General features: G+C 41.7%; 2 pseudogenes; both read left to right on the top strand.

The window, feature by feature from the left end:
- The window catches only part of LOC139414949 (glutamate receptor ionotropic, kainate 2-like), a 154,803-nt pseudogene that overhangs the window by 82,946 nt on the left and 45,813 nt on the right, over nucleotides 1–26,044 (top strand).
- Nucleotides 21,954–23,557, top strand: LOC139414950 (E3 ubiquitin-protein ligase TRIM39-like; annotated as a pseudogene).

The following is a 26,044-nucleotide window of genomic DNA, read 5'->3' as shown; positions in this document are numbered from 1 at the left end:
GCAGAGGATAACTCCAACATAATTATGTCCTGAAAGTATGCTAGCCATTTCCTTATATGAAGGTGGTGGCAACCAGCGTTGAACAACGAGTTTTTGGGCAGCAGTTTCATCAATCATGTCAGAGAGAACACTTTCCTCCAAAACTCATAAACCTCAGGACAATCCCATATCCTATGTTCGTATGTGCCAAGTGTATGGAGGTGACATAGGTTGCATGAAATCTTACAAGTGGTGTCCACTACGAACTATGACAATGTTTAAAATGAATGAAATGGTGGTTTGGGTTCTTTGATGAGTGAAATATATTCTCCCAGACATTCTCCCAGTCAATAGCATCGTCATCAACAGCCAAAGTATCTACCCATGCTTTATCCATTGAAAGATCTTTCAGCTTTAATAGTTGAAGATGAGAATAAATACGGTAGCAGACACAAAACAGACACATAACTGGAAAGACTGGTGGTAAATACACAAATGTGGTAATGCAAGTCTACCATTACACTTCTGTCATTGTAACACAACCCTAATCTTTGGATGTTTGTCATTCCAAAGGTATTTACCTATGTGTTTATTAATCATTCCCCAATAGCCTACAGGTGGAAGGAGTGGGATCATTATGCTCAGGAAACTGATACGTGGCAACACATTCACCTTTATGGAAACGACCCTAGTTTGTAAAGAAGCAGGTAACTTCTCCCAAACGGTTAAATCTCATTCAACCCCCTTGTACATTTTCTCATAAGTAAACTTCACCAGACCATGCAGGAATGTTTGTATACCAATACCCAAATAAGTGAACTGTGTTTTCATAGGAATTGTTGAGGGAAGTGAAACTGTCTTGGCCACTTCATTAAGCAACATTAATGCTGATTTTGTCCAATTTATCTTATACCCGGACAGCAACTTGAATTCTTCAAATATGGATAATAAAGATGAGATTGAATTCTGAATATAGGAGGAAGATTTTATCAGTATAAGAGAAGCAATTACATTCTGCCTTAGAGGTAGTGCTAACGGCTCTATTAACAGAATGTATAACATTGAGGATAGGCCATCCCCTTGTCGACATCCCAGAAAAATAAGGAATGGACCTGAGGGTATGACAGCACTAGACACCATAGCAACAGGGTTAGCATATAACACACTAACCATATCGGTCACATTATTTTCCCAAAATGGCAGCCCACAAGTACTGCCATTCAAGCATGTTAAAATGTATTTCTCAGCATCTATTGTAGAGACAGCACAGCACACGATGTGTCCAATTGTTGTGTTTCATGTACTACCTGCATTAATCATCTGACATTGTCAGCTGCAAGGCGACCTCTCATAAAACCTGACTGGTACATCTGAATCAACTTATGCAAATATTTTCCATCTGTAACGCCCAAAAAAATGTAATACCATTTTTGTTCCGAGTGAATTAAAGATATCCGAAGATAATTTGCACAATCTGTGTGATCTTTCCCTTTCTTTGGCAGTAGAGATATGAATGCAGAGTTAGTATGCTTATAAAAAGATACCTTGTTGATGGCTGGATGAATTGACTCCAATAATACTGGTCCTAAAATGACCCCAAAATGTAGTAACAGTTGAGGTGGAATGCCATCCGGTACAGGTGATTTGTATTGACAGTTGAGGTGGAATGCCATCCAGTCCAGGTGATTTGTATTAACAGTTGAGGTGGAATGCCATCCGGTCCAGGTGATTTGTAGTAACAGTTGAGGTGGAATGCCATCCGGTCCAGGTGATTTGTAGTAACAGTTCAGGTGGAATGCCATCCGGTCCAGGTGATTTGTAGTAACAGTTGAGGTGGAATGCCATCCGGTCCAGGTGATTTGTAGTAACAGTTGAGGTGGAATGCCATCCGGTCCAGGTGATTTGTAGTAACAGTTCAGGTGGAATGCCATCCGGTCCAGGTGATTTGTTGTAAATGTTGAGGTGGAATGCCATCCGGTCCAGGTGATTTGTATTAACAGTTGAGGTGGAATGCCATCCAGTCCAGGTGATTTGTATTAACAGTTGAGGTGGAATGCCATCCGGTCCAGGTGATTTGTATTAACAGTTGAGGTGGAATGCCATCCAGTCCAGGTGATTTGTAGTAACAGTTGAGGTGGAATGCCATCCGGTCCAGGTGATTGTAGTAAATGTTGAGGTGGAATGCCATCCATTCCAGGTGATTTGTAGTAAATGTTGAGGTGGAATGCCATCCGGTCCAGGTGATTTGTAGTAAATGTTGAGGTGGAATGCCATCCGGTCCAGGTGATTTGTAGTAAATGTTGAGGTGGAATGCCATCCGGGCAAGGTGATTTGTAGTAAATGTTGAGGTGGAATGCCATCCGGTCCAGGTGATTTGTAGTAAATGTTGAGGTGGAATGCCATCCGGTCCAGGTGATTTGGAGTAAATGTTGAGGTGGAATGCCATCCGGTCCAGATGATTTGTAGTAAATGTTGAGGTGGAATGCCATCCGGTCCAGGTGATTTGTAGTAAATGTTGAGGTGGAATGCCATCCGGTCCAGGTGATTTGTAGTAAATGTTGAGGTGGAATGCCATCCAGTCCAGGTGATTTGTAGTAACAGTTGAGGTGGAATGCCATCCGGTCCAGGTGATTTGTAGTAACAGTTCAGGTGGAATGCCATCCGGTCCAGGTGATTTGTAGTAACAGTTGAGGTGGAATGCCATCCGGTCCAGGTGATTTGTAGTAAATGTTGAGGTGGAATGCCATCCGGTCCAGGTGATTTGCCCTTTTTAGCATCTTTCAGTGCTGACTCCAGTTCCTCTAATGAGATGGGTCGGCCCAGATCCGCAGATCGCTTCTCATCCAGTACGGGCAAATCAAGTTGATTGAAAAACTGCTTGCGTTTGTCTGGTTCAAACTGGATAGAAGATTTATATAACTCCTGGTAAAAAGACTGAAATGTTGCAATAATTTCCCGTGGATCAGAAAGTAAGCCTTTAGATGGGGATTGAATAGATTCTATAGAAGTACAAGATTCACTTGTTCAATTTTAAGACTAGAAGCCTGCTTGGTTTGCTCCCATTAAAATAATAGTTCTGCCTCACTCTATTCATGATGAAAGCTCTCCTCCTTAATAAATCATTCAGTTTCAGTTTAACCACCCTCAAATCATTGCTGACATTATTAGAGTAATTCCTTTTCAGATTCTGTTCAAGTCATTAAAAATGTTTCTCCGATAACTTGATTTTGTGATTCCTGACTTTATTGAGCTGAGATGCAAAATATATGTCTCTGATTAACCCTTTAGTAGCCATCCATGTAAACTTTGGGTCCTCTACAGAGTCCTTGTTTTCTGCTAAGAATTCCACTACTTGAAATTCAACCACAAACAATTTCTTTTGAAGAAGGGTCGTATTAAAACGCCAAAGTTTTGTTTTATTCACCTTAAAGCTCACATCCACTTGGGTAACCAGGGGATTATGCTCTGAAAGAGTCACAGGCAATATTTGTATTGGCGTGACGCACATACTTAGAGTGGGCGCAACTTTGGTTTCAAAAGTGAGGGAGACAAAAAAAATGTAAATGTGTCTTATTTTCTTCGGTCGGATAAACACTCCAAAGAGCCTACACGACCGCTTGGAGGCTTCCGCATGGTCCTAATGCACGCCGTTGCCTCGTTTTATATCACATTCCAATGATAAAACTGGGGTGGACATAAATGCAATTATTCATTTTTTACTGCACCTTTATTTAACCAGGTAGGCTAGTTGAGAACAAGTTCTCATTTACAACTGCGACCTGGCCAAGATAAAGCAAAGCAGTTCGACACATACAATAACACAGAGTTACACATGGAATAAACAAACATGCAGTCAATAATACAGTAGAAAAAAAGTCTATATACAGTGTGTGCAAATGAGGTAAGATAAGGGAGGTAAGGCAATAAATAGGCCATGGTGGCGAAGTTATTACGATATACCAATTAAACACTGGAGTGATAGATGTGCAGAAGATGAATATGCAAGTAGGGATACTGGGGTGCAAAGGAGCAAGATAAATAAATAAATATTTGGGGATGAGGTAGTCGGATGGGCTACGTACAGGTGAGGTGATCTGTGAGCTCATCTGACAGCTGGTGCTTAAAGCTAGCGAAGGAGATATGAGTCTCCAGCTTCAGTGACTTTTGCAGTTCGTTCCAGTCATTGGCAGCAGAGAACTGAAAAGGAAAGGCAGCCAAAGAGGCTTTGGGGGTGACCAGTGAGATATACCTGCTGGAGCACGTGCTACGGGTGGGTGCTGTTATGGTGATCAGTGAGCTGAGATAAGGCGGGACTTTACCTAGCAAAGACTTGTAGATGACCTGGAGCCAGTGGGTTTGGCGACGAGTATGAAGCAAGGGCCAGCCAACGAGAGTGTACAGGTCGCAATGGTGGGTAGTGTATGGGGCTTTGGTGACAAAACGGATGGCACTGTGATAGACTGCATCCAATTTCTTGAGTAGAGAGTTAGTTGGAGGCTATTTTGTAGATGACATCGCCGAAGTCGAGGATTGGCAGGATGGTCAGTTTTACGAGGGTATGTTTGGCAGCATCAGTGGCTTTGTTGCGGAATAGCCGATTCTAGATTTAATTTTGGATTGGAGATGCTTAATGTGAGTCTGGAAGGAGAGTTTACAGTCTAGCCAGACACCTAGGTATTTGTAGTTGTCCGCATATTCTAATCAGAACTGTCCAGAGTAGTGATGCTGGACAGTTGGGCAAGTGCGGGCAGCGATTTATTGAAGAGCATGCATTTAGTTTACTTGCATTTAAGAGCAGTTGGAGGCCACGGAAGGAGAGTTGTATGGCATTGAAGCTCGTCTGGAGGTAAGTTAACACAGTGTCCAAAGAAGGGCCAGAAGCACACAGAATGGTGTCGTCTGCATAGAGGTGGATCGAATAATCACCAGCAGCAAGAGCGACATCATTGATGTATACAGAGAAGCGAGTCAGCCCAAGAATTGAACCCTGTGGCACCACCATAGAGACTGCCAGAGGTCTGGACAACAGGCCCTCCGATTTGACACACTGAACTCTATCAGAGAAGTAGTTGGTGAACCAGGCGAGGCAGTCATTTGAGAAACCAAGGCTGTTGAGTCAAAAGCCTTGACCAGGTCAATAAATACGGCTGCACAGTATTGTCTCTTATCGATGGCGGTTATGATATTGTTCAGGACCTTGAGTGTGGCGAGGTGCACCCATGACCAGCTCTGAAACCAGATTGCATAGTGGAGAAATGGTCGTTAATCTGTTTGTTAACTTGACTTTCGAAGACCTCAGAAAGGCAGGGTAGGATAGATATTTGTCTGTAGCAGTTTGGGTCTAGAGTGTCTCCCCCTTTGAAGAGGGGGATGATCGCGGCAGCTTTCCAGTCTTTGGGAATCTCAGACAATTCGAAAGAGAGGTTGAACAGGCTAGTAATAGGGGTTGCAACAATTTCGGCAGATCATTTTAGAACGAGAGGGTCCAGATTGTCTAGCCCAGCTGATATGTAGGGGTCCAGTTTTGCAGCTCTTTCAGAACATCAGCTATCTGGATTTGGGTGAAGGAGATATTGGGGAGGCTTGGGCGAGTTGAAGTGGGGGACGCAGGGCAGTTGACCGGGGTAGGTGTAACCAGGGCGAAAGCATAGCCAGCCATAGAAAAATGCTTATTGAAATTCTCAATTATAGTGGATTTATAGGTGGTGTTTTCTAGCCTCAGTGCAGTGGGCAGCTGGGAGGTGTTCAAATTCTCCATGGACTTTACAGTGTCCCAGACCTTTTTTGAGTTTGTGCTACAGGATGTAATTTTCTGTTTGAAAAACCTAGCCTTAGCTTTCCTAACTGCCTGTGTATATTGGTTCCTAACTTCCCTGAAAAGTTGCATATCACGGGGACTATTCGATTGTAATGCAGTACACCACAGGATGTTTTTGTGCTGGTCAAGGGCAGTCAGGTCTGGAGAGAACCAAGGGCTATATCTGTTATCTGTTTGAATGGGGCATGTTTATTTAAAATGATTAGTAAGTCACTTTTAAAGAATAACCAGGCATCCTCTACTGACGGGATGAGGTCAATATCCTTCCAGAGTGTGGCTGATTAGAAAGGCTTGCTCGCAGAAGTGTTTCAGGGAGTGTTTGACAGTGGTGAGGGGTGGTCGTTTGACCGCAGACCCATTAAGGATGCTGGCAATGAGGCAGTGATCGCTGAGATCTTGGTTGAAAAAAGCAGAGGTGTATTTGGAGGGCAAGTTGGTTAGGATGATATCTATGAGGGTGCCCGTGTTTACGGATTTGGGGTTGTACCTGGTAGGTTCATTGATAATTTGTGTGAGATTGAGGGTATCAGGCTTAGATTGTAGGATGGCTGGGGTGTTAAGCATGTCCCAGTTTAGGTCACCTAGCAGCACGAGCTCTGAAGATAGATGGGGGGGCAATTAATTCACATATGGTGTCCAGAGCACAGCTGGGGGCAGAGGGTGGTCTATAGCAATCAGCAACGGTGAGAGACTTGTTCCTGGAAAGGCAGATTTTTAAAAGTAGAAGCTTGAATTGTTTGGGTACAGACCTGGATAGTAAGACAGAACTGGATAGTAAAGGCAGTAGATTGCAACTCCGCCCCCTTTGGCAGTTCTATCTTGTCGGAAAAGGTTATACTGTAGTTAGGGATGGAAATTTCAGGGTTTTTGGTGGTCTTCCTAAGCCAGGATTCAGACACGGCTAAGACATCCATGTTGACAGAGTGTGCTAAAACAGTGAATAAAACAGACTTAGAGAGAAGGCTTCTAATGTTAACATGCATGAAACCAAGGCTTTTGCGGTTACAGAAGTCAACAAATGAGAGCACCTGGGGATTAGGAGTGGAACTCGGCACTGCAGGGCCTGGATTAACCTCTACATCACCAGATGAGCAGAGGAGGAGTAGGATAAGGGTACGGCTAAAGGCTAACTGGTTGTTTAGTACGTCCGGAACAGAGAGTAAAGGAAGCAGGTTTCTGTAAGCAATGGAATAAATTCAAGGCATAATGTACAGACAAAGGTATGGTAGGATGTGAATACATTGGAGGTAAACCTAGGCATTGTGTGATGATGAGAGAGATATTGTCTCTAGAAACATTTAAACCAGCTGATCTCGCCGCATGTGTGGGAGGTGGAACTAACGGGTTGGCTGAGCCGTATTGAGGAGGGCTTGAGGCTCTACAGTGAAATAAGACATTATTACTAACCAGAACAGCAATGGACAAGGCGTATTGACATTAGGGAGAGGCATGCGTAGCCGAGTCATCATAGGAGTCCAGTGAGTAGTTAGTCAGACAGCTAGCAGGCCAGGGCTAGAAAGCTAGCAGAAGGGACTTAGAGGGACATCGCGATGGAGGAAGTCTGTTATAGCCTCCTCGTGCGGTTACGTCGAATAGACCAGTCGTGATGGAGTAGTAGGGTTCCATGTAGCAAAGGGGTTCAGTCCAATTGGCAAAATAGGTATAGTGGTCCAAGATATTGGCAGATGGATCTCTTCAGCTAACAGTCCAATATGCTCTAGACAGCTAGCGGGCCCCTGATAGCAGGCTGGCAGATGGGCATTCAGAGGACGTCGCGACGGAGGGGCCTGTTGTAGGAAAAAAAAACTTGGGCAGATTACGTCGGTAGTCCAGACGTGATGGATAAGCAGGTCTTCATTTAGTAAAAGGGATCCAAGCCAAAATAGGTATAGTGGCCCAAGAAATTGGCCGATGGAGAAATTTCGCTAACAGTCCGATATGCTCTAGACAGCTAGCGGGCCGCGGCTAGCAGGCTAGCAGATGGGCATTCAGGGGACGTTATGACGTAGGAGCCAGTTAACCCCCTTGGGCAGATTGTGTCGGTAGTCCAGTCGTGAAGAAGCTCCGTACCGGCAGTAAAAGGGGTCCGGACGGATCAAATGGCAAAATAGGTATTGCAGAGTGGCTGATGGACCTCTTCAGCTAGCCGGGAGATGGGCCTAGCACGGGCTAGCTCCAGGCTAATTGGTGCTTAATTCGGGACAGAGACAGTTAGCCGGGGGTAGCCACTCAGATGATCCAGGTGAAAAGGTTCAGAGCTTGCAATAAGAATCTGGGGATATGAAGAGAAAATAGGTCCGTATGCTCTGGTTTGAATCGCGTTGTGCAAATTGCCAAGAGTTTTCTGAGCTAAAGGTTAGCTGATGACCGCTAGCAGTGGTTAGCTGATGACTACTAGCTAGTAGCAAGTTAGCTGGCTAGCTTCTGTTGGGGGATTCCATTTCCGAAGATAATAAAAACACTTTAGAAAAAAGAAGATCCGCACCACATTGGGTGAGGCAAGTTGCAGGAGAGTATTTTGAAGTTGAGGTTTAGAAAAATATAAAAAAGGATATGTGAAGAAAAATATATTAAAATATGTATACATGGGACATGGCAGGATGAGGACAAAGGCGTCTGACAGTTACGCCATCTTGGAAAGCTCCAATGTAGGGGGGGCAGACTCCCCCTCTTTGTTTCTGAGAAGCGTGACATCCACACATGTACACTACACTATGTAGTAGGTCTCCAGAACACCAGAATCCCTCCTAAATAAAATCTATTCCAATCAGGTTATCCAAACAAAATAACTAGAAAGCAGAAAAAATAAAGGCGATATAACCAAGAGAAATGACACTTGTGAAGCTGTGCAGCCAAACTTGAAAATAAAACCTGGCTACAGTGGTTTAGGGAAATAGGGAGACAAGGACGTGGTTAATGTTAATCACCCAACCCCTACTAATCACGTTCCAACTTCAACATACCTCCATTTAAATATCAATAAAACGTTAGGTAGTCCAATGTTTGCTGCAAATACAGGGGTTGAAAAAGTGAAGACATTACCATATTTTATTAAATCTGGTACTTAATAATAATAATAAAATCAAATAAAGCATCCAAAGTAAAGTCAACAGGTTGAACTAGCCCCCAGCTCTAGCTAGCCAGCTAACTAAACGTTAGCTAGCCGCTTAGCTGTATCTTTAGCTCTCAGTTGCTCCCGTTTCATTCTGGGACTCCATGTCATCCTGCAGCTCAATATTAGGAAGGTATTCTTAATGTCTTGTACAGTGTATATGTATGTTGGTTCTGATCATAGGGAATAAGACTGTGACAAAGTGAGTGATGGGGAGCTTGAGGACAGCTAGAGTTAGAGTAAGAAAAATGTATTTAAGTGACACTCCACAATGATACAATAATACAAAATACGCATTTTTATTTAAACCACATTTTGGACTATTCAAATGGTATTTTGAGACACTAAAAACTGGCTTTGGCGCAGGCATTTACATTATTGTTACCTAAACCAATTACACATAATTTATTATTTATTAAGACCGTAAAAATTTGTATTTTGACTGGACAGCTGACAAAAAAAACATCATCCTTTAATTTCGTTGTTTAACCTACACTAAAGGAAGGCATGAGTTTCAGTTTCAATGGAACCATTGTTACAAAAAGTACAGACACGTTTATCAAGGGGAGTGTTTGTATATCGACCAGTTTCAATAGCAAGAGACACCACTCCACATCTACAATTTACAAAAGAGCTTTGATATGGATGAAACGATACGTACAGACGGTTCTGTCACAAAAGGTCATTTAAAAGGCAGTGGATGCTCAGATTGTCACTTTCGGGTTAGTCTATCAGCTGGTATCACTTTAGTTCATTGCTCTCTTATAAAAGTGCTGATTCAAAAGCATTACGGTCATTTCTAGAATACACTGTCTGTTATCAGTGAGCTGAGTCATATGGATGGAGTTAAAAAGCCTTTGACATGGTAAAGCCTTTGACATGGTATACACAAAAACATTGTTGCAGTTGCAACAGCACTAGCCCATAAAAATGCACGTTTACACACTGTACGGGTCAGGGCAGAAGGTAGCCTAGTGGTTAGAGCGCTGGACTTGTTACCGAAAGGTTGCAAGAGCTGACAAGGTAAAAATCCGCTGTTCTGCCCCTGAACAAGGCAGGCAGTTAACCCACTGTTCCTAGGCTGTCATTGTAAATAAGAATTTGTTCTTTACTGACTTGCCTAGTTAAATAAAGGTAAAATTTAAAAAATGGCATGCTGCAAAATCGCTGCCAATTTTTAAAACAAATACATAGCCACTGCAGTAGAGTTTTCCAGCTATGTGATTGTGACCACACACACAGTCCCCCCCTCTCCCCACACACACACAGTCCCCCCCTCCCCACACACAGTCCCCCCCTCTCCACACACACAGTCCCCCCCTCTCCCCACACACACACAGTCCCCCCCTCCCCACACACAGTCCCCCCCTCTTCCCACACACAGTCCCCCCCTCTCCCCACACACAGTTCCCCCCCCTCTCCCCACACACAGTCCCCCCCCCCCTCTCCCCACACACTCCCCCCCTCTCCCCACTCACACCAGCAAACAAACACACAGGGGCAACAAAGGGACATACATATTGACAGGCTGTGTAGATAACACTGACCTCTCTCAAAGCTCTGGGGATAAAAGAATCAACAGGGATGGATGAATATCAGATCATCTGATCTGGGCTTTGACACCAGAGGGCTCAAACTCCAAAGCCACGCCGACAGTGGAAGACTGGCAGGGGGCTGAATGCTGACTCTCTCACTCTTTTTACCCCATCCTTTCTGTCTCTTTTCCTCCCTTCCTCTCTTCTTATATCTCTGTCCTTCTGTCTTTCTTGCTCTCTGTCTCCCCCTCCTTCCCTCCCTCTCTATTGCTATTGCTCCCTCCTTCCCCCTATCTCTCTCCCTCCCCCTCTCTCCTCTCTTCTCGAGCTGTCTGTCAGATAACACATGGGATTCTTTGTGCCCAGAGAGATAAACTAGAAAAGGAGAGTAGCAGAGTTGTGCCGAGGCTGAGACGATTCCCTGCTGTTCACCCCGGCCTTCTGCCTGACCCTCCTCTGACAGATCCATTTACACTGACAGCTCCAAGGAGCTACGCCCTCAATAGCTTCAGTTAAATTGGAGTTTGGAAGTGGATGATTTCAATAGTTCATATGATATGGCAGAGGCAGGAGGGATATATCTAAACGGGATCCTTGGGACGTCCCAACTCTGACGCCACCCCATTGAAGTTGAAATGTAAAATGGTTAAGGTAAGGGTTAGGTAAGGGATATAGTTAAGGTTAGGGTTATGGTAAGGGTAAGGGTAGGGTTATGGTTTATCATGTATGAAATTAGACACGATAAAGGTTAGTTAGCAGTAAACCCAACAGCACTTTTCAAAAAACAAGGGAGAGCATAGATGTCATGTAAAGAATGATCTGTATTCAGAAATTATACAGTACACGCTTTTTAAAACTATACAGTACACGCTTTTTAAAACTATACAGTACACGCTTTTTAAAACTATACTGTACACGCTTTTTAAAACTATACTGTACACGCTTTTTAAAACTATACTGTACACGCTTTTTAAACTATACTGTACACGCTTTTTAAAACTATACTGTACACGCTTTTTAAAACTATACAGTACACGCTTTTTAAACTATACAGTACACGCTTTTTAAAACTATACAGTACACGCTTTTTAAAACTATACAGTACACGCTTTTTAAACTATACAGTACACGCTTTTTAAAACTATACTGTACACGCGTTTTAAAACTATACAGTACACGCTTTTTAAAACTATACTGTACACGCTTTTTAAAACTATACTGTACACGCTTTTTAAAACTATACAGTACACGCTTTTTAAAACTATACTGTACACGCTTTTTAAAACTATACTGTACACGCTTTTTAAAACTATACTGTGCACGCTTTTTAAAACTATACTGTACACGCTTTTTAAAACTATACAGTACACGCTTTTTAAACTATACTGTACACGCTTTTTAAAACTCTACTGTACACGCTTTTTAAAACTATACTGTACACGCTTTTTAAAACTATACTGTACATGCTTTTTAAACTATACTGTACACGCTTTTTAAAACTATACAGTACACGCTTTTTAAAACTATACTGTACACGCTTTTTAAAACTATACTGTACACGCTTTTTAAACTATACTGTACACGCTTTTCAAAACTATACTGTACACGCTTTTTAAACTATACAGTACACGCTTTTTAAAACTATACTGTACACGCTTTTTAAACTATACTGTACACGCTTTTCAAAACTATGCTGTACAAGCTTTTTAAACTATACTGTAAACCCCAAGTATTTTTTAACTATACAGTAAACTCCAAGCTTTTTAAAACTATACAGTAAACCCCAAGTCTTTTTTAACTATACAGTAAACCCCAAGTCTTTTTTAACTATACAATAAACCCCAAGTATTTTTTAACTATACAGTAAACCCAAGTCTTTTTAAACTATACAATAAACCCCAAGTCTTTTTTAACTATACTGTAAACCCCAAGTCTTTTTTAACTATACTGTAAACCCCAAGTCTTTTTTAACTATACAGTAAACCCCAAGTCTTTTTTAACTATACTGTAAACCCCAAGTCTTTTTTAACTATACAATAAACCCCAAGTCTTTTTAAACTATACTGTAAACCCCAAGTCTTTTTTAACTATACAGTAAACCCCAAGTCTTTTTTAACTATACAATAAACCCCAAGTCTTTTTTAACTATACTGTAAACCCCAAGTCTTTTTTAACTATACTGTAAACCCCAAGTCTTTTTTAACTATACAGTAAACCCCAAGTCTTTTTTAACTATACAATAAACCCCAAGTCTTTTTAAACTATACAGTAAACCCCAAGTCTTTTTTAACTATACAATAAACCCCAAGTCTTTTTAAACTATACAGTAAACCCCAAGTCTTTTTAAACTATACAATAAACCCCAAGTCTTTTTTAACTATACAGTAAACTCCAAGCTTTTTTAACTATACGGTAAATCCCAAGTCTTTTTAAACTATACAGTAAACCCCAAGTCTTTTTTAAACTATACTGTACACACTTTTTAAAACTATACAGTAAACCACAAGTCTGTTTAAACTATACAGTAAACCCCAAGTCTTTTTTAACTATACAATAAACCCCAAGTCTTTTTTTAAATACACTGTGAACCCCAAGTCAATTTTAACTCAAATGCAGTGTGCTCTACCGCAGGTAGATTTTTGGAATTGCTTTGAATATCTGTGTTTTTGCATGTACATTCAGTGATTGATTGATTTATCTTATGCTACACAAAGATGAAATAAAATCAATTTTAAACATAACTAATCCATTATTTTCATTTGATTTTATGCACCCGTTACTGAAATGGTTGTTCCAGTTTAAATGGCGTAGGTAGTCTCCTCACACTGTTCGTAAACCTGGCAGTCAGTATGAAAGCAGGTTGCGGGTGAATAGAAACGGTTGAATATCTTAACTCTGGCTGGATTCCAATTGGAATTACACATCATTTTGGAAGCCAGTATAATGTAACTTGCAGGTAGGGTTGCAAAATTCTGGAAAATGTCCTTGATTTTCTAGAAATCCCTATTGGAAAGAAGTTTGCAAGCCAACTTGCAAGCCTGATGCCTGTAAACCATGAGTTTCATGGCCACTGTATTAGGTTAAAGCTAGGCCTCAAAATAGGACCTTATGAGATCTTTAATGTACTGTCATAAAGAGTGTAACTGTAATGATAACATTCGCCTAGGAACTCTTGGTGAAGGCCACAGGACTGAAAACAAATACAGTCATGGGTGGTAACTCTACAAGTCACTCAGAAAGGCAAGGCACACTTTGAAATTATATTGGAGGCGTGGCTTAGTGGGGGGGGGGGGTGACTCAAAATGTTTATGCTGACACAACTCAAATCTGGACCCCCTACAGCACAGGTGTCAAACTAATTTCACAGAGGGCAGAGTGTGTGTTGGTTTTCGCTCCTCCCTCCATTCTAGATTGATGAATTAAGGTTGACTAATTAATTAGTAAGGAACTCCGCTCACCTGGTTTTCTAGGTCTTAATTGAAAGGAAATAACAAAAACCTGCAGACACTAGGCCCTCCATGGAATGAGTTTGACAACCCTGCTCTGCAAGATCACAGTGACTCTATCGGTTTGATTCATGAATACAAAACCACTTTAAGAAGTAACTGTACTCAGATATAGTAAGTGCAATGGGTTTCCTCAGAAGTTTTGAGTAATGACAGCACATTGGGGTTTACACTGTATAAACAGTTTCCTAGTTACGAAACTGTCTGACTACAACCTGTAGACAAGATGGCTTCCTTCCACTCAAACCAGGAAGTGAATATGGGTGTGGCTATGGAGTGCCTGGGTTGGAACTCACAACGTGTACTCATAACATGTAACCATAACAGCTTCCGACTGGGCACTGACGTAATTTCAACATCTAGTTTTGGTTGAGTTGTCAACTAATGTCAATTCAACGTAAAATCAACAAACATTTTAACCATGTTAAAATTTAAGTTAAAAGTTGGGTGAAAAAAATAAGATATTCCCTTATGTTGATGACTTTTTTTAAATCCAATCAGTTTTCCACATCCATTCAACGTCATTACATATCATTATTGTTGTTGAAATTACATGGAAATATTTTTTTTTCTTATTTTTTTTTACCCCTTTTTCTCCCCAATTTTGTGGTGTCCAATTGTTAGTAGCTACTATCTTGTCTCATTGCTACAACTCCCGTACGGGCTCAGGAGAGACCATACGGTTGAAAGTCATGCGTCCTCCGATACACAACCCAACCTAGCCGCACTGCTTTTTAACACAGCGCGCATCCAACCCGGAAGCCAGCCGCACCAATGTGTCAGAGGAAACACAGTGCACCTGGCAACCTTGGTTAGCGCGCACTGCGCCTGGCCCGCCACAGGAGTCGCTGGTGCACGATAAAACAAGGACATCCCTACCGACCAAGCCCTCCCTAACCCGGATGACGCTAGGCCAATTGTGCGTCGCGGCCGGTTACGAGAGCCTGGCGTACACCACCCTTAACCACTGCGCCACCCGGGAGGTCTTATTACATGGAAATTCAATCAGTTTTTGCCCAGTGGGTTGTTGGTTACAACGTCTACTTCAGCCCTAAAAAGATACGCACCACAAATCTGGAAATCACATGGTGCTTCTCTCTTCCATTCATTTTAGATTGAGGCGTACAGCTGGATTGAGAAACTATAATTTTGAAGTGTCATGTTGTCACTTTAAATATCAAGATGAAATCAGACACAATCATCCTGATTTGGTCCCACAATCAGACAAGATCATATTTGCAATAGCACATAATTTACCTCTGTAGTGTATCTCCCCATCTAGGAGGATACATGGACAAAGTATTACTCAGAGAGGGAACATGATAGCGTGCCCACATTGCATCTACTTAGTGTGTTGTTTTGGAGTGGAGCTGACTGACACTGTAGCCCGTGTGCCATCTGCAGCAGCGCCCGCTCTGCCCTCGCTCTCCAGGGAGTGGGCACAGCTATCAGGAGCCATTAGTCTCCACAGTTACAGGCTGACCGGCCAAAGAGAGCTTCTCTCATTGGATGCGACACCGACTGGGCTATTCTAAAGGCTGTCGTTGGCTGGATAATCTTCTCTCGTCTCTACTCTCTCTTATACTGAGAGATAGTTCTCCTAAAGATATGCAGAGGGAAGTGGATGATTCAGCCGCTCTTTGTTTTCTTCTTGTTTACTCATGTTACACATTTGCAGCTAAGAGCTGAATTGCAGTTAACTGTATACAGTACATAGCCCGTGCAGTCCTACAACTTATTTAAATAATCCAGGTTGCCCACATAGACATGTGGCTGGAAGCACAAGAATACAGTACATTCATTACGATGCAGTTTATTTGACGATGTAATTTGCTCATGTCCCTCTTACTTAAATAGATGTATGATTCAGTGAATGTAATGGAATCATTTGCTGACGGGATAAGTATGTCATTGTGTTTCTTGAGGGATGCTTCAAGATGTCATAATGTTCCAGCTACATCACAATACCAAGGGAGCCCATCAATTATTGGCTTTTATGAAGTATAAATATTCGGACATCATAATGGCCTCGATGAAGTAGGCCTACAGGCACTTGCAGACAGAAGTGACAGGCGTGGTGCCCCAGTCATTTTCAATGAAGCCAATTCTATCCAGAAAGAGAGGTTGGAGGTGCTCGGGCCCTTGGAAGCTGCTCAGCCGAGGCAAGGAAATAGGATTCTGCTCTATTTTTTGAAGCGGTGCCATCTTTGTTGAGCAGGACCAGCTAACTTGCCACTCTAGCAAATCATTGTTTTCTAATCTATTTTTGGGTTTATGATTTGTGTTGGATGTAAATACTTTTTTATGCATGTTTATGATGTTATAGCGATTCACTTCACGCACATCGATAATGTTTGTTTATTTAGTTGCTATGGTCACCGTCGACTGTCGCCCTTGTGTGTGAAGGCACTAGCCACTTTGACTAGAGGGACAAGTGGGTCCTCAGCGAACATCCATAGCCCATAGCTCTGTGTCTGCACAGCTCTTAATAATAATGATCCGATGTCATAATGCCTCATATGATGTAATCATGCTCTGACATAACAATGCTCTTTATTTTGATGTAACCTTTTACACAGGTTGTCTCATAGAGATTTAATCAAATCTCTTTTGCAAGAGAGACCTTTTGTCTCATGATGTAATAATGCTCTGACATCACGACTACCTCTGTGCAGACGGACGCAGCGCTGATGTTCGACGCGGTGCACGTTGTGGCTGTGGCGGTGCAGCAGTCGCAGCAGATCACCGTCAGCTCGCTGCAGTGCAACCGCCACAAACCCTGGCGCTTCGGGGGGCGTTTCATCAGCCTCATCAAAGAGGTACTGTAGTGCAAAATGTTCAAGTTTCATTGACATACAGTATATGATGAATTGAGCGACTATGACTTCATGCAATCAAGCCATACTGTGTGCTGTAGTAGCATATACAACGTCAAATATACGGAGTATCTTTCATATATTCCTCCGAGTCTCTTCTATTCATTTGAATCCATGCTTTACGTGTGTACACATATTATTCATTCTATTGCGCTGTAGCATTGTCAACACATACTGTACATGTTTGGCATGACAATGAATGAACACTGAGAGGAGTTAGCTAAAGCACAAACCGACTGGACCACCCAGCTACCAGCAGCATCCCTGTTTGACCCAACAAACCCCGAACTCTCGGATAGGAAACCAGGGGACAGTTCCATTTAAAATTAGTCAATTCAGGTGACACACTGGGCCTTTTCTAATCACATGCTGGGTTAATGGAGCAGACCCCCCCCCCCCCCCCCCCCCCCCCCCCACATCTTCTGCTGAACACACCCCCTTTTCACCTTCAGTGGGTAATATATGCACCGTGTGAATCTATGGCTGTGTTATCCTTTTTGTGTATGTGACGACATAGCTGTGAGTGTAGATGCAGGTGTGTGTGTTACTATCCAGTGCCCTCCCTAATTATTGGGACAGTGAAGCAATTTTTTCTTCTTTTGGCTCTGTACTTCAACAGTTTAGATTTGAAATCAAACAACGACTATGAGGTTAAAATGCTGACTGTCAGCTTTAACTTGAGGGGATTTTCATCCATATCGGGTGAACCGTTTAGAAATATCAGCACTTTACAGGGGAGAAGTCTGTTGAAACTCCTAACCCAATTTTGTTACACTCAAAAGAGGCATGGAGAACATTACACAAGATATGTGGAATTTCACATCTTAAAGGATACTCATCACTGTGGCACAATCCTAGGCTACAGATAGGAGGGAAGTCTGTGTACTGAAAACGATGGCTAATGAAAGGAATTCATACCCTAGGTGATCTGTACAACGAAGAGGTTCAATGTCGTACTCAGATTTGGTACAACAATATGATGTGGGAGACAAGGGACATTTCTGGAAATATGAGTTTGAATGTTTGTTAACCGGCCGTCAACAAAATCCAGGAAATAACCCAATAGCGGAGTATTTGGAATTACCCAAACTTAAAGCAGAATTATTTTACTCAATATTTAGCCATCTGCAGAGTAAAGACTGGAAAAACTTTTGAACAATATGGCAAACTGACCTTAAGTGTGAAATTGAGGATGATACCTGGTAGAAGATCTTGTCCAGCTCAGGGAGGAACATAAGGGAAGCCAGGAGGAGACTTACTCAATATAAGATTCTACATAGGTTTTATTGGACCCCAACAAGGCTTCATAAAATGGGTCTGACCAACAATTCTCTGTTGGAAATGCCAAAAAGACACTGGGACATTTTAACACACAGTATGGGAATGTACATTATTGCTACCTTTCTGGGAGGATGTTTTGAAATATCTGAAGGAATCGTTGTGGTTAACAATTCTAGTTTCCCCGAGAATATGCCTCCTGGGCATTAGAACAGAGTTAACTAATGTAACAAATTTGGATTTTGTGTAAAGTACTTAAGTAAAAAAGTACTACGTAAGTAGTTTTTGGGGGTATCTGTACTGTACTTTACTTTACTATTTATATTTTTGACAACTTTTACTTCACTACATTCCTAAAGAAAATAATGTACTTTTTACTACATACATTTTCCCTGACACCCAAAAGCACTCATTACATTTAAAAAGGATTTTAGGATCGCCTAAAATGACATACCCAAATCGAACTGCCTGTAGCTCAGGACCTGAAGCAAGAATATGCGTATTATTGATACCATTTGAAAGGAAACACTTTGAAGTTTGTGGGAATGTGAAATTAATGTAGGAGAATATAACACATTAGATCTGAAAAAAGATAATACAAACAAAAGAACATGTGTTTTTATTTTTTATTTTTGTTCCATCATCTTTGAAATGCAAATACTTTCAGATAGGAATCTAGGTGAAATTTAGATTTTGACCACCAGATGGCAGCAGTGTGTGTGCAAAGTTTCAGACTGATCCAGTGAAAAATTACATTACTGCACAATATTTTGTATCAAGTCTGCCAGGAATTTGCCCAAATGTGTCAAATTGGTCAATTGATACATTTTCAAGTACATACCTACAGAGAACACACAAAAATGCTATGGTAATAAGAAAATGTAAGTTTACTCACTCCCAGGAATGTCATACATGATGGATCACTAGCAGATACACTAACTTTCACACATCCAGATGGCCAGGGGTTTTATCAAACAAAACTATGCTATGCAAATCAGAGCAAGATTACTGAATGTAAGTACATTATTTACCTTCAGAGGAGAATGTATCAAACCAGTTGCCATGATAAAAGTTTTTTGTTGTTGTGCACTCTACTCAAACAATAGCATGGTATTTTTCACTGTAATAGCTACTGTTAATTGGACACTTCAGTTAGATTAACAATAATTTAAGCTTTCTGCCCATATAAGACATGTCGATGTCCCAGAAAGTTGGCTGTTGTATACAACGTCATTTTTGTCACATTAGTGCACGTTAGCAACAAACGTCCCGGTTTAGGGACACCTTACAGGATGTAAGGTTAATTAAGAGGACAGGAAAATGGTCCAATTCACACACTTATCAAAAGAACATCCCTGGTCCTCCCTACTGCCTCTGATCTGGCGGACTTACTAAACACAAATGCTCCGTTTGTAAATTATGTATGAGTGTTGGAGTGTGCCCCTGGCTATCTGTAAAATAAAATGTAAAAATTGTGCCGTCTGGTTTGATTAATATAAGGAATTTGAAATGATTTATACTTTTACTTTGATACTTAAGAATATATCAAAAAAATCATTTTTGACTTTTACTCAAGTAGTATTTTACTGGGTGACATTCAATTTTACTTGAGTCATTTTCTATTAAGGTATCTTTACATTTACTCAATTATGAGAATTGTCTACTTTTTCCACCACTGATCACTGTTGGTATGGTTACAGCAGCTAGAGTAATCCGGAAGGGTTATGCCACTCCTACTTTGAAACCGTGGATAGATTCAATGTTGGAAGTAGCATCGCATGAACAAATGCTTTCTAGGATCACTGGTAGAAACAACAATTCTAGAATCTGGACACATTCTATTTGTCGTGCTGTTTCTATGACTGGGAGGTGATGACTATTGCTTGTGAACCAATTTAGGTCTGTATTATAGTTTTGTTTGTTTGTAATAAATACAACTTTGTATAACAAAACAAATAAAAAAATATATGTCCCCACATTTTAGAGAATCAAAGGTATTGGGACAAATTCACTTGTGTGTGTTAAAAAAAAATAGTGTTTAAATAATGTATTGTGTCATTTTGGAATCTGCACTTAAACCTCATAGTCATTGTTTGATTTCAAATCCAAAGTACAGAGCCAACAGAATATTTTTTTTTTACTGTCCCAATAATTACAGAGGACACTGTGTGTGTGTGTGTGTGTGTGTGTGTGTGTGTGTGTGTGTGTGTGTGTGTGTGTGTGTGTGTGTGTGTGTGTGTGCGTGTGTGTGTGTGTGTGTGTGTGTGTGTGTGTGGTCCTATCACGCATAATAGAGACAAGGAAGACATCTCTACCTGTCTGCATAACCATATCTCGGCGTGTGTCTATATCAAAGCCATGTTACATCTCTCGAATGCCAGTCACTAAGGTCACTAAGGTCAGCCATTCGCTTTGCGGACAGGAGCGCTTTCATTGTGTGTGCGGTGTTATTGTAGGTCATTTACAGAATGAACCATTGTACTTTCTTACCCTCCTCCCTCTCTCTTCCCCTCCTCCCTCCATCCTCTCCGCTCCATCTCTCATCTCTCCCCACGCTGTCTCTCTGATCCTCCAATCACTTTGAAGTGAAACTTCAAGCACCACTAACCAACTTCACAGCGTAATGACCTCTTATACCTGTCAAACAAGCCTCCTCTCTGTTGTCTGTTGTTGTGAAATGCAGACAGTGTGGAGAGAGCCAGACGGAACAGCTAGCTAATTGAAATGGAAACATTGTGGGGCTATGGTTTTGGATTGAAATACAATGAAAGAGCATGTAGGATTATGGGTAATTGAGGGATACAATTTGGACACTTTGGATTAGTTTTTTAGTTGAATTGGATGGTGTGTGTTTGCGTGCGTGCGTGCGTGTGTGTCTGTGTGTCTGTGTGTGTGTGTGTGTGTGTCTGTCTGTGTCTGTCTGTGTGTGTGTGTGTGTGTGTGTGTGTGTGTGTGTGTGTGTGTGTGTGTGTGTGTGTGTGTGTGTGTGTGTGCGTGTGTGTGTGTGTGTGTGTGTGTGTCTCTATAGGCCCATTGGGATGGCTTGACTGGACGAATCCTCTTCAACAGAACCAACGGACTGAGGACAGACTTCGACCTGGACGTGATCAGTCTTAAGGAGGACGGACTGGAAAAGGTGTGTGTGTTTTCAACATTTCTTGGATTTTCCTTTACTCTTTCCAAATACCTGTAACTTACTTTTCCATAAGGTTAAGTTGTGTTTTAAACATACCAAGATATATTTGAAAACAAAAGAAACCAAAACTCTAACCAAACTTGTGGTACATTTGGGAAAAGCTCTATGATTCAGGGCTGTAGCCAATAGCAGTATCGGACGAGGAGGAACATTTTAAAGTCATTCTGCTGAAGTGAAACTAAAGAAGGTTTCTCAGAGAAGGTTTCTCAGAGAAGGTTTCACAGAGAAGGTTTCTCAGAGAAGGTTTCTCAGAGAAGGTTTCTCAGAGAAGGTTTCACAGAGAAGGTTTCTCAGAGAAGGTTTCTCAGAGAAGGTTTCACAGAGAAGGTTTCTCAGAGAAGGTTTCTCAGACTCTTTAGACCTACTAATCTCTCTGAACTAACTTTCTCCAGACCTCTTTCACAAACAGAAAGAACAGACACACGCAGGTGAGAGGAGACGACTGACTAACTACCGTGTTCATGTCTTTACCTGTTTTACGACTCATTTAGGACGATTTCCAATCTCTATGGTGAAACCATTTATCAAGATTAACTTGTATCATAATGACATTTTTACAACTAGTTTTTAATTTACACTCAAATACACTTCATGAATTATCAACTACGAGAGCTGAGAGATTCAAGTAATTGCTCAATGGTTTCACTTTTGGTCTCTGTCTAGATATGGCATTATGCAACAATCTCCTGTCTGAAGAGAACTTCCTGTGCTCTATCTGTCTGGATGTGTTCACTGAGCCAGTGACCACAACTTCTGCATGGCCTGCATCAGAAAGTACTGGGACAGTGATGACCTGTGCCAGTGTCCAGTCTGTAGGAAGAAATTTGACAGGAGACCTGAGATTTGTATCACTGCTTTCATTTCTGAGATGGCTGCTCAGTTCCGGAAGTCAGTTCAACTGAGAGCTAGCCGCAGCCCAGACCAAAACTTTGCCGAGCTTGGGAGAGTGGCCTGTGACGTGTGCACTGGGACAAAGCTGAAGGCTCTGAAGTCATGCCTATTCTTACTGTGAGACTCACCTGCAGCCTCATCAGACCGCCCCAGCCCTGAAGAGACATGAGCTGATTGACCCAGTAAAGAACCTGGAAGACAGGATGTGTAAGGAACATGACAAACCTCTGGACCTGTTCTGTAGGACTGATCAGATGTGTGTTTGTGTCCAGTGCAAGAAAACAGACCACAAGACTAACTACACTGTCCCTCTAGAAGAAGAGTATGGAAAAAAGAAGGCTCAGCTGGGGCAGACAGAGGCAGAAGTGCAGCAGATGGTCCAGGAGCGACTGCAGAAGGTTCAGGAAATGAAACACTCAGTAGAGATCAGCAAGAGAGAAGCAGAGAGGGAGATAGCAGACAGCGTGCAGGTCTTCACTGCTCTGGTGAGCTCCATTGAGAGAAGCCAGGTTGTGCTCATTGAGGTAGTTGAGGAGAAGCAGAAAGCAGCTGAGAGGCAGGCTGAAGGGCTCATTATTGATCTGGAGCAGGAAAACACTGATCTACGTAGCTGAAGCAGCTGTCACACACTGAGGACCACCTCCTTCAGAGCTCCCCATCCCTCTGCAGCCTTCCACCTAACAAGGACTGGTCTGAGATCAGTGTTCACCGCAGTCTGAGTGTGGAGACAATGAAGAGATCTGTGTCTCAGCTGCATGAGACAATCAGGAGTGAAGTGAAGAAGTTGTGTGATGCTGAGCTGAAGTGGATGCAGCAGTGGTCAGTGGATGTCACTCTGGACCCTGATACAGCCCACCCCTCTCTCATCCTCTCTAAGGACAAGAAACAAGTCAGATATGGATTTAGAGAACAGAATCTCCCTGACAAGCCAAAGAGGTTTTCAAAGGGTACCAGTGTCCTGGGAAAAGATGGCTTCTCTGGGAGATTATACTATGAGGTGCAAGTCAAGGAGAAGACTAAATGGGATTTAGGAGTGGCCAAAGAGTCCATCAACAGGAAGAATGACATTTTCCTGGGTTCTGAGAATGGCTACAGGACCATATGGCTGAGGAACACAAATTTGTATGCAGCTAATGATGACCCAGCTGTCAACTTCCTACTTAGAGAGAAGCCCCAGAAGGTGGGGGTGTTTGGGGATTATGAGGAGGGTCGGGTCTCCTTTTACGATGTGGAGGCCAGGTGTCATATCTACTCTTTCACTGGCTGCACCTTCACTGAGAAACTATATCCATACTTCTGCTCCTGTCTTAATGATGGTAAAAACTCTGCCCCTCTGATCATCACTCCTGTCAATCACACAGACTGAAGTTTTTGCAATGTATTTTATTTAAAAACATAATTATCACAACAAAATACAGCACAGCACATATCATTAAATAAACGTTTCCTTTGTTTTTGACTTTTCAGCCCAAAAATAGTCAAATAAACTAAATGTAAATGGTATATATTGTTCTACTGTCCTCTATTTTGGTAAGATAATTTTCACCACTGTATCCAATACTTTGACTGTTTGCTTACCAATGTACCTTTTTGCCCTGGTTTCTTGAGTAATTACATTACTCAATTTCCTGGTTTCTCGTCATCAATATTTCTGATTGATTCATATTGTTCAAGTATAATGACATAATTGAGAATATTTTTCTTCTAATGACCATATTGTTCTTAAGGAAAGGGGTGTTCTGTCTTAGGATGGCACAGTGCTGTGTACATAAATTACCATTAGGGATGAATGATATATCGGTGAACATATCGGAATCGGAGGATATTAGCTAAAAATGCCAACATCTGATTCCGCCGATGTCTAGTTTAACGCCGATGGGCAAAACCGATGTCAAAGCTGACATGCATATCTACATAACGTAGGTACATGACGTAATGACACCATGTAAAATGTTGTGCTACATGTGCAACACAGCATCCCTAAACTAGCCAACAATATCTGGTGTGTGGATTGAGCAGTCAACAAATCGAGCAGTCATTTGAAAGAATAAAAACATTTCAACGAGACCACTCAAAAGGAGAAATCCATTAAAGCCAAGATAATGGAATGTATTGCCCTTGACAATCAACCGTTCTCTGTCGTGGGTGATGTTGGCCTTCACCGAATGGTCGAGCACCAGTACACACTACTAAGTGCGCTATTTTTCAGATGTTGCCCTACACAGTAATAGTGTCACTGCTATTAGCTTCACGACATACATACTATGGAATGCCGTTTGGGTCTTTGCGTGTCAAAAAAGATACTGTCAAAAGCTGTACAAAAAAGTCTGCGAACAAACACCGGACACGAACGATGAGTTTGCAATACCACGTTGGTAATAAAGCATCATTTGTTCGACCACAATTTCTGGGGTAGCTAGCTTTAGCTTGGTACCTAGCTGGCACCAGTACAACCAGCCTGAAAACAATGACCAGTAGAAACTACAGTCATTTTCATTATTCTTAGCAATTATTTAGGAATCCTTGTGAGTAAGTATTAGCTAGGTTGCCACTTGTTGTTCGCCTATTGAAATTGTCCTTCAGTTCATGAAAATAAATAGTTAGCCAGCTACTTAACCCTGTTGCCCAAAGCTAACGTTATAAGCAGCCAGCTAGCTTCATCAGGTTAGTGAGGCTCGACCGGACTTGGTTTTGTGTTGTGAAGCTAGCCACAATAAGGAATAAGCACAATAGTAGAATTTGCAGTTTGCCTTCAAAATAAAAGTATGTCATTGGCATTGATGCAAATTAATTCAAATAGTTGAGTTATGCCATACTTTGCCAGGCTAACCTCAAAAGTCCACTATTGTGGCTAATCCTTATTGTGGCTAGCTTCACATAGATGGGTCCGACCACCATTAATCAAATAAAAACTGTCTTATAAATTAGGCTTATTTTAGATGATGACACCTAGCTCTATAGTTAGCTAGCTAGCTATAGCTACTGAAACAGATCATGTCATTTTGCTGTTTTTGGGGAAGAACATTGTTTGCATCCATTTTTTATGACCAGCACTGTAGGTGCGCAAGACAACTTTACCAGCATCATAGCATAGCATGAATCGTTGTGACGTGAAATGCAAGTGATAGTGTAATCAATGTGCAATAACTAGGTCAAAAATGTATGAATGTGTTAAATTATTGTGATGTGCAGTCATATTCAGGTTCTGATTGGTCAACAAGCTTATTTGACACGTCAAATAGTGTTATCTACTGGTCATTGTTTTCTTTTTTGACACGCAAAGACCCAAACAGGGTTCCATAGCAAAGACCCAAACAGGGTTCCATAGCAAAGACCCAAAACGGGGTTCCATAGCAAAGACCCAAACAGGGTTCCATAGCAAAGACCCAAACACGGTTCCATAGCAAAGACCCAAACGTGGTTCCATAGCAAAGACCCAAACGTGGTTCCATAGCAAAGACCCAAAACGGGGTTCCATAGCAAAGACCAAAACGGGGTTCCATAGCAAAGACCCAAAACGGGGTTCCATAGCAAAGAACAAAACGGGGTTCCGTAGCAAAGACCCAAACAGGGTTCCATAGCAAAGACCCAAACGTGGTTCCATAGCAAAGACCCAAAACGGGGTTCCATAGCAAAGAACAAAACGGGGTTTCGTAGCAAAGACCCAAACAGGGTTCCATAGCAAAGACCCAAACAGGGTTCCATAGCAAAGACCCAAACAGGGTTCCATAGCAAAGACCCAAACGGGGTTCCATATAAACCCTGGTTGAGAATGAAACAACTGAACAAATGAACAAAGAAACAGCACAGCAAGTAAGTGAAAGAAATAGGTTTTGATTATGTTTTACTGGTA

The sequence above is a fragment of the Oncorhynchus clarkii genome, chromosome 8, assembly GCF_045791955.1.
Source record: "Oncorhynchus clarkii lewisi isolate Uvic-CL-2024 chromosome 8, UVic_Ocla_1.0, whole genome shotgun sequence".
NCBI lineage: Eukaryota > Metazoa > Chordata > Actinopteri > Salmoniformes > Salmonidae > Oncorhynchus > Oncorhynchus clarkii.
The sequence above is the reverse complement of the archived record's forward strand: the minus strand, read 5'-3'. Positions and strand labels throughout refer to the sequence as shown.